The 15,276-nt window shown below is 42.4% G+C and overlaps 1 protein-coding gene across 1 annotated transcript in view; it reads right to left on the bottom strand.

Annotated features, from left to right (window-relative positions):
- The window catches only part of LOC129603091 (uncharacterized), a 506,300-nt gene that overhangs the window by 87,343 nt on the left and 403,681 nt on the right, over positions 1-15,276 (bottom strand). The gene's annotated exons all lie outside the window — the stretch shown is intronic.

Raw genomic sequence — 15,276 nt, 5'->3', positions numbered from 1 at the left:
GGGGTGCCTGCCTGTGCCCGGAGGGGTGTCTCTCCCCTGGGGCGCTGCCCCTGCTCGGGTGGGGCGCTGCCTGCCCTAGCGGTCCGACGCCCTCTGGTAACTGCTCGGGCCTGTTGCAGGGGGGGTTGGCGGACTACTCAGGCTAGAACCTTCATTGGGCCCTGGGCGGAGGCTGGCCCTCAATGCACAACCGCAGAGTATGTGTGTGGGTTTGAGTGTCACACTACACGGGGCGAGCATGGGCATACTTGAGCGAGAGAATGGGTAAGTGTGAAAGAAGGGTGAGGATGGCTCTGGCTGTGCTGCGTGTGGCGCCTGGGCAGTAGTACTGCGGTCCCTGGGTCTCGGCTGTCCCTTCCTGGCTGGGGGTTGTGGGGGGTGATGGGATAGGTAGCAGAGCCAGTCGGGAACCTGGCTCTGCGGACCCTGGTGCTCTGCTTCCCAACTACATTTCTCCGCATTCATCCACTTAGGTCTGCAAGGGGCGTCCTGCTGATGGAGGGACCGGGGCTACTGGGAAGTGGTTCTGTCCCTTCCAAGTGGGATGCTCTGCAGTTTTAATTGCATTAGTCATACACACTTGTCCAGGAATCTGGGGGCTCCTTCCTGGGGGGACAGTACACGGAGCCTTCCCGTTGATGGCTCTGTCTGCTGGACCCCCCGGAGAATTGGGTATCTCCCAAAGTTCCTCATACTTAGCTACATACACATACATTTAGGGCCGGGGGTGGGCTCTTTCACTGGGGCCTGGGGCTGAGGCCAGTTGTGGCCTCGGCCACTGGCCCTGATGGAGAGATCACCACCCAGTTTTAACTGCAAAAAGACATTTAGGGCGAAGGGGGGCACTGTCCGGGGGACACACCGTCAGCCAGCGGTTGTGCTCCTGGAGGTGTCACCCACCTTCAGTGCACTTTAGTTCCACACACTCACGTCCAAGCTGGGTTGCAGGGTTCTGGGGTACCTTTTTCTACTGCCCTCTGCCTCCCCCGGGTTGGGGGGGTTGGTCGGGGCTCGGGAGGAGCTGCGGTCCCTGCCTGGGGCCACATGGACGGCAGGCCGGAGACCTACCCTCCCCACGAATGTGATCAAGCGAATGGTGTGGGTGCGAGAATGTATCTGAGAGTGCATTGGTTCACGTATGATTGACTAGTTTGTTGTGAGAGAGTCTATGGTGTGTGTGTGTGTGTGTGTGTGTGTTGATGTGATGATGTGTGTTGCACATGTGGGTGGGTGTATGCGTCTGTGTTTGTGTGAGTTGGTATGCGTGTGGTGCGGTTGAAGTGTGGGGGGTCCGGTTTTTCGCCCGGGGTACGATGATCGTCTGCCTGGGTGGTCTCTTTTCTGCTGACCTCACCAATTGCTGGCCTTGTGCTGCAGGCCGCTGTGGCGCCAGGGGATGAGGTCGGGCCGATGGGGTAGGCCCCGCTCCGCCCATGTGGGGGTGGTGGACTGGGGGCGGGCCCCACTCTGGGCGCGGGGGCATCTTCTGGCGGGCTCCCTACGGACCGTGGGTCCTCGGGCTCTACTCTTTCGGGCCGACCCTCCCGCCGGGGGGAGTGTTTGCCCCTGGTTCTCATGGGGCGGACAGCGTTGACCCCCGGTGGCCCACTCTGGCCTCGGGTGCTGTCTCTGTTGCTGCTGCAGCTCTGCCTGGGGGGCTCTGTGTGGGCAGCTTGGGTTGCAAGCTGGCTGCTGGGATTCCTTCCTCTGCTTGCTGGATGGGCGTAGTGGCGGAGCCCCTCACATCACCCTGGCTTCCACAAGTGGCATTGTTCATGCACCAACGTCTGCCTCACCCTTTGGGTGAATAATGTTAAGCTACAGCCTTACTAACCTTGTAGTGGGACACTTTCCAAATCCAACTGTAAGTATTACTGATACTTATCACTACCAATATGAATAATGTGTGAATATGGAATTTGTGGTGTTGTATGTCATGACTTTTATTAAGTAGTATGGGATATGTATAATAATGCACATGTATGTATATTGTATGTATATGTTTGTATTAGTATGTGCACATACCTTATTGGTATTAGTATTAATCTCCAAGGTAAACCACAGTACAAAAATTGTTTAGTTATGAATGTGTTAGCCTAAGGTACATCCATGCTTCTTATTTATTTATTTTTATTTATTTTTTTGCTCCGATTGTTTACTTAACAGATTTGCTTGGTTTCAGCAGCTGGTTGCACCCCTTACCCCCCCCACCCCCACCCTCCCGCATACACACCCTAAAGCAGAAACCTAACCTGTCCACCAACACAGCAACATCACACACATTTTGGATTAGCTAAATAAACCATTAAATAAACCATCAATCAGGAAGAGTATATATATTCTATATATACTGTTCTTGTTAAAGCAAAGCTGTCCATCACAATGTGGCATTCAGCGTAATATATGCTGCTTGCTAAACTGCTGGACAGAACAAAAAAAAAAAAAGAAAAAAAGAAAAAACATAAATGACCAATGATCTATCACGGGAGGGACAAGATACACAATACACAGGAAGACACGTGATAATTCTTTATTTACATGGATATAGGTATTTCTGCTTTTAATTGATGTGCGTTTATTAGTGGAATGTAAATTGAACTGATGGAAGAGGAGCCAGAGACAGTAGTGTGAGTCAGATGTCACAACGACTCACCAGGAAGAAATGTTTAACTGAAGCTGAGTAAAAGTCACTCATGATCACAAAAAAAAACATTACCTAAAACCTACATTTAGGTGAAGTCTACATAAACTAACAAGCTTTATTCATTGTTGTAACTGTTTTGTATTAGAAATGAGTATCATAAATACCAAGGCATCGTCTTCTGTGTTACCAAATATGGACAAGCAGCGAGTCAAGTTCTCCCTCCACACAGCGGCCAAGTTCATTCTGTGGTGACAACTCAGATCAAGAGATATGAGGACTGGCCTTCAGCTCTGCATTAACCACAAACAACAAAACGTGTGCTACTCTCACACAGACATGTTCCTGCTTTCAACAATTAGAGATGTTGTGCTGTACATGCAGAGACAAATGCAACTCACTCAAAACCAGGAAGTCTTGCTGTCAGTTTCAAGTTAGGAAATGTACACAACTGCCTATTATTTATTACAGCCAATAGATTTTTTACAAAAACGTACTGTTTCGATTATTTATTAGAGGGCTAAAAAATTTGTTACAAAACTTAAAAAACTACTGTAGCTGAAAGAGGACCCAACAGGGACTACAAGAACGTTGTGGTACTTCTTATATTAGTTTATTTAAATTAGTAAAAATATACTAATATTCTACACTCAATACAAGAACTGATTCTAGTTAACATATTTATGCAGTGAAAGGAGCAAAAAACAGCTTAATCTCATTGTGGTCGTTTTTGGCCACGGACATAACAAAAGGAAATTTTTTGTGTTTTGCCTTCCCTGAAAAAAAGAGCAATGCATAAAAATGAATGTTTGTGTTTTCTAGTGTAAATTATGCAAACAAACTGCCATTCAAATACTTAAAAGTACAGTAAGTAAATTATTATCATATATATTCAATCAAAGAACTGATTCTAGTCAACATATGCATGCGGTAAAAGTAGCAAAGAACCAAAAAAATCTAAAGAATTACAGCTTAAACTCACTGTGGCCGAACAAAGCCATTGAGTTAACAACAAAAAATCACAGCAATGTAGAAAAACAGAAATTGCAGCAAAGCGGGAACTAAAACCATGTCTCTACCTAAAAACAAAAGCAGAACACAAAAACAAAATCACTGCTGTGCCAGATGAACCCCCCTGATGGAGGACGTCCGAGTCCCTTGCTCAGCTGACAGGCACCTGATAATCACCTTGAAAGCAGGACACACCAATGTAAAGGCAGGCAGGGAGTGTGGGCATATTCTATCCATGGAACCTGATGAGCCCATGAAGCCGGATGCATCGATGCTGTGCAGCAGAGAAGCGACTTGATCTCCTGGTTGAGTCGTTCAGTCTCACCATTAGTTTGTGGATGAAAACCAATCTAAGTATGCAAAAACAAACCTATTAACCATATCTCTCAAAACATAATGTACCTACGCCTGAAACAACGCTGGTGCCTTAGTGAGGCCAAACGGCATCACCAAATATGACCTGTTGGCCTGTTAAGTGATTTTCCACTTATCTCTTTCAGGACTTTTGTCTGCCATTTGATTTTAAAATTTCCTGTTTTTTTTCTACCGGTTTTAGTTTTCGCTTTACATTTCTAGTCACGTGCCCTGTCAGCTGTTTCTGTTTAGTAATTATCTCAGTGTATTTAGTCTCCAGTCCGTACCTCAGTTCTCCGTCAGATCGTAGTGTGCATTCACCTCAATCTAGTATTCATCCACCACGGATCCTCACTGGTTTTAATGGTAACATGAATGTGGCCAGTTAAAAAGGCTCCACCTCTAAAGCAGACAGTTACTTCCTGGAGCACAGTTATATTACAGACACTGCAGAGCTACGACCAGTCGCACCATGAAGACCTTCATCTGGATCAATACTGTCGTTATCTGCAGCATCAGTAAGTAACAACAACACTCTCAACATCTGGATCACACACTCAACTAAAAACAGTCTTTTAAAATCTGTAACAACTAACTCACGTTGTCTCTGCTGTTTGTTTCAGGCTGGATCTCTGTCTCAGTGGCTCATTCTCAGAATGTGACGGTCCAGCCTGGTCACAGTGTCACACTGTGGTCCCCCATACTGACTCCTAACACTGTGACGACCTGGTCCAGACTGATCAATAAGACCACAGCCAGCTGCATCTGTCTTATTTCCAGACCTACTGAAGTAGCTCAGTTCTGTGATGGATTCAATAATGGAACCTTTCAAGGGGGAGTCAATATAACTGGAGTGTTTCTCACAATCAAAAATGTTAATTTATCCGACTCTGGAATCTATTTCTGTGAATTTTTCAACAGAGGACACAACGTTTACTATGTGATACATTTAAACGTAACCGGTAAGAATATGACACTAACTTCTCTGTTCTTCTTATTTAGAATAGCTAATAATTGTACTAAAAAATATTTAAATTTATTATCAAACAAGACAGTGAATCATTAATGTTTCTTCAACAGGCAGTGAGGAAACTCAGAACGACTTGGACACAATGTCTCAAAGTAAGACTGTCTTTAAGTTTTCAGTTGTTCTGTCAATTTGTTCGTTTGCAGATTAATGTAGTTTAAATGTGTTTATTTAATTTAGCAGAGTGTAATAAAACAACATATGTGATGAGCTTGATCCTCGGTGGTCTGACTGTTTTTCTTCTCGTGGTCGTCACTGTTCTGGTTGTTTCCCTCAGAAAACGTCAAGCAGGTACTTTATTAAAATAAAATGATAATTTATACATTCTCCCTTAATTATGTTTCAGTTTTTGTATTAATGTGTCTCCTTGTTTCAGCTTCTGGTGAAAAACAAGATCCACAACAACATGAGGTGAATCTCAATCAATTCTGTGTAAAGATCAACTTTCAAATACTGATAGTATATCAAATATTTTTGTTTTCTTTGGGTCACATTTAAGTGTTTCTACTCTGATTTACAGAATGTGGACTGTGACGACCTGAAGGCTGCAGCACTGAGTGTGTTTTCACCAGCAGTAAGAAGCAGGAGACCTGCATCACAGAGACAAGTGGAGACTCATGTTACTTACGCTGCCAGCAGATAGACTCACAGAGCAACTGCTGCTCTTATCAGACTGATCTACTGCTGTGTTCTGATGGGAACTTACTGAAACTAGGGAGAAATGAGTGAGTGAACATACAGACGTGGTTCAGGTCATGATCCTCTCATGTCTCACTCCATCCTCCTATTATGACCTGACTTTGGTGACAGACTGATGAATGTCTGCAGCAGAGCAGGGCTGAGTGAGACACACATCACTAGTTTGACATGAAGAGACAATACGATGTAGAAAAACAATGAGGCCTATAATAAAAATATCTAAGATGAACCAGAAAACTGTGTCTAACTTTGTTGTGAAACTCAAAATCTCTGTTTGCACATTACTGTAGTTACCAGTGAAAATGTGACCTGATGTTAATGAGCTACACCTCTAAATATGATGGCACTTATTGATATGTGATAATATATTGTCATGTTGGCAGATTATTTAACTTTCTTCAGCTTCGTCACATTTGTTGTCATTATAAAAAAAACATTAATGACACATGATGATGGAAGCTGCATCTTGATCACACACACACACACACACACACACACACACACACACACACACACACACACACACACACACACACACACACAGTTTGGAGTCAGTTGCTAAACTGACGCGCTGCACATTTTCATTGAAACCTAGTGTGGTGCTACATAAAAAGTACAATCTCTTTTCAAACAGTTTTTGGATCTATTTATAAAATAAGGTATGTTTGTGGCTGAGCTCTGCAGAGCAGTGGAAAGCAGAAGTGTTGGTCAGAAATGAGATTCACAGAGTATGAGACTAGTTCATCTGCACTGGGTGTAAACACATTTATAAAACCTGTGAAACATGTCTGATGCAGCTCAACGACTCTTTAGTCTCATGAAAACGTTGACTCTGCTGCAGCTACAACATGTTTTGTCAGGTTTCACTCAGGGATGGACTCAAACGCACAGCTCACAGACAGGTCTGAGTTTAGAGCTGCTTTAATAATAATAAATCTAATAACAGCAGGCAGCAGGATGGTCAGACAGTCGTGGGTTAACAACAGGTAATCCAACAAACTGGCAAAGTACCGATCAGGAAAAGGCAGAGGCAGAGTCTAAGAACGGGTAGCAGAGATCAGACCGACTAGACTTACAGCTACAAATGCTGGAATACTGACTGACGGAAACGACGACAACAGACAATCTGGCAACTGGTTGGTGAGAACAACAGTGTTAAATGCAGGCCTGCATTAGGAGATGAATTACAGCTGAGAACACTCGTGACAGGAAGTAAAATATGAAGGTGGAAGATGAGAACAGGAACTAACAAAATAAAACCTGGAAGGGGGTTAAATAGTCACAAAAAGCTGAGATTCCCAAACTAGCAGCAACAAGACGTTACTGCTACACTATTAACAACCACATCACATTATTGTAATGTACCAAATTCTGTAACGTTCAGCAAGAACATTTTGCTGTTGTTCTATCAGAGCACATATGTGGAGGCTGAGTGAGCTTCGAGGCACAATAAAATGCAGATCAGTGACACAGAAGATGATGTTTGACTGAAAGGTTCAATTTACAATGTTTCAGGCAAACTAAAGTAAAAGACATGGAACTTCAACTGAAACCTGCTGCTTATTGGTCTATTCCATGTTGCAGTCTTACTGTTGGTAGCTCAATGGGCAGCGCATTGGCCTGAAGCAAAAGGTCACCAGTTTGATCCCACAAGGTGCCTTCTTAACAAGACACTTCACATTAGTTCACAGCAGTGGATTTAAAGACATGATTACATGTGACGTCTCTTCATATTCATGGTGGAAACTGTCCAGTTGGTCGCCAGCTTTCTGTACTGGGGCAGTGGGAACCAGTTGACAATAAACAAGGTCAGACATGCAGGAACATCAGGTTTTATCACGGTTGACGTTCACAACTTTATCATGAAGTTGTAAGTTTTTTAAAATTGGACTGATCCTCACTGGTTTTAATGGTAACATGAATGTGGCCAGTTAAAAAGGCTCCACCTCTAAAGCAGACAGTTCCTTCCTGGAGCACAGTTATATTACAGACACTGCAGAGTTACGACCAGTCGCACCATGAAGACCTTCATCTGGATCAATAATGTCGTTATCTGCAGCATCAGTAAGTACCAACAACACTCTCAACATCTGGATCACACACTCAACTAAAAACAGTCTTTTAAAATCTGTAACAACTAACTCACGTTGTCTCTGCTGTTTGTTTCAGGCTGGATCTCTGTCTCAGTGGCTCATTCTCAGAATGTGACGGTCCAGCCTGGTCACAGTGTCACACTGTGGTCCCCCATACTGACTCCTAACACTGTGACGACCTGGTCCAGACTGATCAATAAGACCACAGCCAGCTGCATCTGTCTTATTTCCAGACCTACTGAAGTAGCTCAGTTCTGTGATGGATTCAATAATGGAACCTTTCAAGGGGGAGTCAATATAACTGGAGTGTTTCTCATTATCAAAAATGTTAATTTATCCGACTCTGGAATCTATTTCTGTGAATTTTTCAACAGAGGACACAACGTTTACTATGTGATACATTTAAACGTAACCGGTAAGAATATGACACTAACTTCTCTGTTCTTCTTATTTAGAATAGCTAATAATTGTACTAAAAATATTTAAATTTATTATCAAACAAGACAGTGAATCAATAATGTTTCTTCAACAGGCAGTGGGGAAACTCAGGACGACTTGGTAAAATCTAAAAGTAAGACTGTCTTTAAGTTTTCAGTTTTCGTGTAGATTTGTACGTTTACAGATGAATGTAGTTAAAACGTGTTTATTTAATCTAGCAGAGTGTAATAAAACAACATATGTGATGAGCTTGATCCTCGGTGGTCTGACTGTTTTTCTTCTCGTGGTCGCTACTGGTCTGGTTGTTTCACTCAGGAAACTTCAAGCAGGTACTTCATGACAACAGCTGCTCCTCTCAAACATTTGGTTTATTTTTTTTTGTTGTATCTAATATTATGTCAATAATGTTTTGTTTTTAGCTGTGAATGAAAAACAGAAAACACATCATCAGGAGGTGATCTGGTCTTTAATTTACTCCATTTATTTAACCACGTGTCCTGTCATTGGTTCATGCTTCCACTTGGTGAGATCAGTGACTAATTACTCCTTTCTACAGAATCCAGCCTCTGATGAACTGAACTACGCAGCAGTGAATTTCCGTCAAAAGGAAAGGCGAAGAGAAGTGGAGCCGAACGTTGTGTATTCTGCTACTAGATAGACTGAAGAAGCAACAAACACAGGTCAGAGCAAACTGAGGACTGATTTATAACAAGCTGCAAATAAACTGTGACTAATGCTCATCACAATCTATGATTTTTTTGTCAAAACAAACCTAGTATCATATTTTATTCTGTATTTGTTGATGTAACGATAGAAAATAAACATGAGTATTTACAACATTTCTACATGTACTAGAGTAGGAATAACCATGAACCAGCACCCATCTAGTTTTAAGTGTTTATTTGTGTCTAAAATAAATAGTAATGTATTTTGTTCCACTGGTCTGTCTAATGCTCTGTTGTGGTTAGAAAACTGCACTGCCTGTATTAGACTCAACCACTAAACCTCCAGCTGTGTCATGTTCTCTCCAGTTGTATGGCACTGTGTTAGTCATAAACACATATCCTTAGAGAACACCTTCATGTAGACACCAGCACTAGGGGCCTAGTTTGTTTGATGGGTAGGTAGAGCAGAGTGTCAAGGGGACCAAGGGTCCTTTAGTGAAAAGGGATGGTTAGAATGTGTAGAGTTTGAGATAGATCAGCTGAGTGCAGGATGAGAGATAAGAATGAGACCAGAGTAGTGGTGTGTGAGTGGTACCAATAGAGGAGAATCTATTGAGAAGAATGTCATGAGTAATTTTATCAAAGGCTCAGATCAAGTAGAATAAGAATGTAGACTAAACCAGAGTCAGCTGTTATGAGGAGGTCATTTGTTATTTTACTAAAGACCATTTCTGTAAGGCAGAAACAGAAACCAGTCTGGACACCTTCATACAGGCAATTTTGTGTTAAGTAGGGCAATGTAGAGTGACCAATCAACCCAAATACCCATAGAGAAACTAATACTCATTAAGTAACACAAAGGGAAATACAAACTCAATATGCTGCATGTGGAGAATGACAAAAGTAGAAACACACTAATACACAGATTAGTAGATGACTAAAAGTCACTGCAAGCAGGGAAATAACTTAATAATCCAAAACCTTAAACATGAAACCACACAAGGGCACATGGACCAGACAAACATGGACCAGACAAACCTTATTGCAGGACAGAAACACAAAGCACAAAAACAAACCAGTGAACATCCAAGGAACTGACAAAGACAGTGCACAAACTATGGCTTTAAGTACAAACTAATACATGGGAACCCAATAAACTAATTACAGGAAATGATGTCACAAACAACAAACCAAGGAGACACAAAAGCAAAAAGACGCCCCCTGGTGGGGTGGAAGACACGTCATAACAGCAGTTTGTTTTATATTTGGGGTGATAGCTGCTGTTTGATGAGTGTGGAAACAATTTTTAAAAGACTTAGAAGATTTAATCGAGGCTATAGTTGAGAACATACCAGAAAACATATGGCACTTATAGATATGTGATAATATATTGTCATGTTGGCAGATTACTTAACTTTCTTCAGCTCGGTCAGATTTGTTGTCTTTGTAAAAAAAACATTAATGACACATGATGATTGAAGACGCAACTCACACACAGAAGCATTTCTTTGTCAGTCACACACACACACACACACACACACACACACACACACACACACACACACACACACACACACACACACACACACACACACACACACACACACACACAGTAATTAGGCAGGCAATGTGGTGTGGGCCTGTGACATTTCCCTGCAGCCTGCTGTTTTAGAGCTCTGATGAAGGAAGGACTGACCAGCCTACGTCACATCAGCTTTGATGCCAGCTGTGTTGTCACGTAGGCTGGGAGACTTTGAGGGAACATATTTAGAGACAAATAACTAGCTTAGCTCAAAGTAGAAAGCACAAAATTGGATAACACACACACACACACACACACACACACACAGGGTCACATTAAAATGTAACCAAATCCATGCATTGTTACACATGCACAAATTGAATGTGACCCTAAACTGACTTCATAGAATCGCTGCTTTGTGGATCTCTTTATAAAATACGGTATGTTTGTGGTTGAAGCCTACAGAGCAGTGGAAAGCAGAAGTGTGATGATTCACTATCTCTATTTCTTCTCTACATGGTGTAAACACATTTATAAAACCTGTGAAACATGTCTGAGGCAGCTCATGAAAACGTTGACTCTGCTGCAGCCAGAACATGTTTAACACAACACAGCAACATAACTACAACAGCAGCAGCAGCTCCATTCATCTCCACTATGATACATTATCCATCTTCTATTCCGCTTGTCTTGTACGTGGGGGCTGAGACAGGTCACCAGGGCAACACACAGACAAACAACTACTCACCCTACGGGCAATCTAGAGTGACCAATCAACCCAGCACGCATCTAGTTTTACCTGTTTATCTGTGTCTAAAATAAATACTACCATATATTTTGTTCCACTGCTCTGCCTAATGCTTTGTTGTGCACTGCATGTATTACAGTAGACTCAACCACTGAACTCCAGCTGTGTCAAACACATATCCCGAACCTAAAGCCACTACGGCACCCTGTCCGATGCTGGGAATCGAACCCAGAACCTTCTTGCTGTGACAGTGTTACCTCCTTTTTTTGCATCAGGACATGTTTGTATAATTTAAATGATGCAGAGCAAGTAAGAAAGGCAACGATATGTCGAGCCCTTCTCACCGTATGTCAAGCACTAAAATGGTTCCTGCACACTTTTGTACAGTTCCCTGGCCACAAACCTCTGCGTGTCATTAAAGAAGCAGGTTTGTCCTCTCTATGATAATCTATGACACATATTTTAATACGTACACCTCAGACGTACTGCACGCACACTTTCTGTATTACTTTCCTCTTCAGGGTTTCCAAATGTGATTTGGTGCATCGATGGCACCCCTATTAAAGCTCCTCCAGTCAATGAGGGAGACTATGTTAATAGGGAGTAATTTCACAGTATCAATGTGCAGGTAACTATTATTTCCTGTTCAGAATCTTTCAGTTTTAAAAACCATTTAAAAACCATTAAACTCATTACTGTTTCCACTAACTAGGTAATATGTGATGCAACCCATCTCATAACTAATGTTGAAGCCAAATGACTAGTGTCAGTGCATGATTCCAGAGTTTTCAGGGAGTCATCACTATGCTACACGTTTCAACAGGGGATGTTGTAATTTACACAAGTTCTTGTTTTTACTGTATTGTTTTATTGTTTTACACATTTCAATCATTACAGGCCACTATAATGGCTACTTGCTGGGGGACAGAGAGTTCCCTTGTCTGCCCTTTATGATGACACCCTACCCTTCAACCAGGCCTACTGCAGAACACGGGCCAAGGTGGCGATGACCATAGGCATCCTGAAGGCGAGGTTCCGGTGTCTAGTTGGCCCTACTGTGAACTCATTCAGGTTCCGAGGATCCACAATCTCCCAGGATCTGAAGTTGTCCCCCCACATACAGACACTGTCCTGAAACAACTCAGGAAGTTCAGCTGGCCATAAATTGAACTGGTGGCTGTCTGCATTCAGCTGTACTACCTCCCACAGGAGTCCTCCCATGTGCTGGTAGTCAACGCTTACATCCCTTCATCGACCGACTCCACTGTCGCGTGTGAGCGCATGCTGATAACAAAGCAACCGAACCCTCCTCTCCACCACCTTGTCCTTGTGTACCTTTACATACCCAGTATGTAAACTCTAAATATACGTTAATATGGAGGTAATGGACAGAAGGATGCTGGTAAACTAACATCCATCATGGAGAACCCCTCCACCCCCTGCACCACTGTAGAGGCTCTGAGCAGCTCCTTCAGCACCAGACTGTTACATCCACAGTGCAGGAAGGAGCAACACCTTCTGGCACTGGTGATAAATTGCTACACAAGGAACAATAAAACTCTGGACCTCTTATACGCTAATATCAAAAACGCATATACCTCCACCCCACTCCCCCCTTTAGGACTCTCACAACCACAACCTGGTTCACCTCTCTCCTGTTTACACTCCAGTGGTGAAAGAGCAGACACCACAGGTACAAACAGTGAAGACCTGGACTGAGAAGCACACAGAGCAACTGAAGGACTGTTTCAACACCACAAACTAAAACGTCCACATGGGGAGGACATTGACAGCATCACACACTGCATCACTTACTACATACATTTCTGTGTGGAAAACATTGTGCCAAAAAAGACAGTGTGGTGTTTCTTCAACAACAAGCCGTGAGTCACTCCTGAGCTGAAAGCTCTTCTAAATGAGAAGAATATTGCCTTTCTCTCAAGGGACAAGGAGGAACTGAAGAGAGGGCAGAGGGACCTAAAGTATAACATCAGAAGGTGCAAGGACAGCTACAAGGCCAGAAAACAAAATCAAGACTGCACAAAACAAATGAGTCCAAACATAAGACCATGACCTGAGGGAGTGGAATAAGATCCAAATCATCCTCTCAGGGGGAGTATGGGGTCAAGCAGCCGCTGAACCGGAATGCGCACACTTGGTGCCCACAAACAAGCTCAGAGCTCTGGGGGGAGACGGAAGTCAGCGCGGCCTCCCTTGGACCACCAGCGGCGGGAGCAAACGTGCTCCTCCGGGAACCACCGGCACCTCCAGGGAAGACACCTGTGTGGTCTGGTCAGCAGAAAAGATCATTGGGACTGAGCTTCTGTCCATTGAGCATCTGTACCGGGCCAGACTAATAACACTGTGATGACCTGGTCCAGACTCATCAACAACCTACGTCTAAAGGGGAAGCTGAATTTTGTAATGGATTTAAAAATGAAGAGTTTGAAAGGAAAGACAACACCAGTAGTGTATCTCACTATCAAAAATGTAGATTTTTCTGATTCCGGAATCTATTTCTGTGAATTTTTCAACAGCGGCAAAAGCACTTATTATGTTACACATTTAAAATTTTACGGTCCTCAGCCCATCCCTGCCTTTTGTTCCACTCTGTTCCTGCCCTTGACTCTGGCCACACCTCCTCCCTGATCTTCCCCTCTGCCGCCTGCAACCTGGACTGATTGACTCATTCCACTTTCCTGTGCCTTCCCTTCTGTTCTGCTCATATGCCCCACCTCATTCACTCGACCTTCGCTAGTCTGTCAATGTTACCACGCATGTGCCTTTGGCCATGCTTCCTTTTGTACTTTCGTGTTCCTAGTGTTTTTCCCTCCTGATCTGAGTTAGGTTTCTTTTGAAGGAGTGTTTTTGGTTTAGCCTTTTTCCATTTTGGGTCCTCTGATTAAATCTTTTGTTTCAGTACTGGCCGACCTTGGGTCTTCAACTCTGTTCCTGTTTATCTGTTCTTCTTATTTGTCTGTTAGAATAGTTGATAATTGTATTAAATACTATATAGAATTCATTATCAACCAAGACAAGACTGGTTCATTTTTGTATCTTCATTTTGTCAACAGGCAGTGAGGAAATTCACTGTGTAATAAAACTGATAAAACAACATATAGTATGTGATGAGCTTGATCCTCGGTGGTCTGACTGTTTTACTTTTCGTGGTCGTCACTGTTCTGGTTGTTTCACTTCAAAAACTTCAAACAGGTACTTCATGACAACAGCTGCTTCTATCATGCATTTGATTTAAAAGAAACTAGTTCAAACTCTGAAGCTATAATGATAGAAAATAACAAAATGTTAACAACATTTCTACATGTACTGTAGTGGAGTAAGACTACTGTATGTACCAGCAACCATCCAGTTTTACCTTTATTTTTATCTGTTTCTAAAAATAAATACTAATATTTTGTTCCACTGGTTTAATGCTTTGCTGTGGTTCAAAAACTGCACTGCCTGCAATAAACTAATGACCTTCATCTGAGTCATGTGCTCTCCACTTGTATGTCATTGTCTTCGACATAGAATGTTAGAAGAATGTGTATATGAGATGGATGAACTGAGTGCATGCTGAGAGATAAGAGTGAGACCAGTGTAGGGGTGTGTGTGTGATATCAATTAAGGGGAATATACTGGGTACCTACTGGTTCTACAGGAAGAATTCCCAGCCGCAGCAAAGATGTAACCTGTAATGGCCTCATCAATAGAAAAGCAAAACAGGACACTTTTTTAACACAGTAAAATAAAACATATTAAATCACCAATGTTCTCCAACTCTCCATTTTCGTTAATAATGACTAAGCACAGTAATGAATTAATGTTATCATTGTATTAACAATTTTAAGAGAAATTTAAATTTAATTTTCAATTAACATATAAAAATACAATATAATATACTATAATACAGTATAATACAGTATAATTTAATTTATTGTTAGACATAATGACAGAGAAATTCTATACTATCTGTACTATTCTTCAAAAGATTTATCCTCTACTTGTTAACTAGTCTATGCTTAGGCTTTCACTCTAGTTGTAAGATTACAAATATCTTGAACTGGTTAACTAGTAT

This window comes from Betta splendens, chromosome 2, assembly GCF_900634795.4.
Source record: "Betta splendens chromosome 2, fBetSpl5.4, whole genome shotgun sequence".
In the NCBI taxonomy this organism is placed as follows: Eukaryota; Metazoa; Chordata; class Actinopteri; order Anabantiformes; family Osphronemidae; genus Betta; species Betta splendens.
The sequence above is the reverse complement of the archived record's forward strand: the minus strand, read 5'-3'. Positions and strand labels throughout refer to the sequence as shown.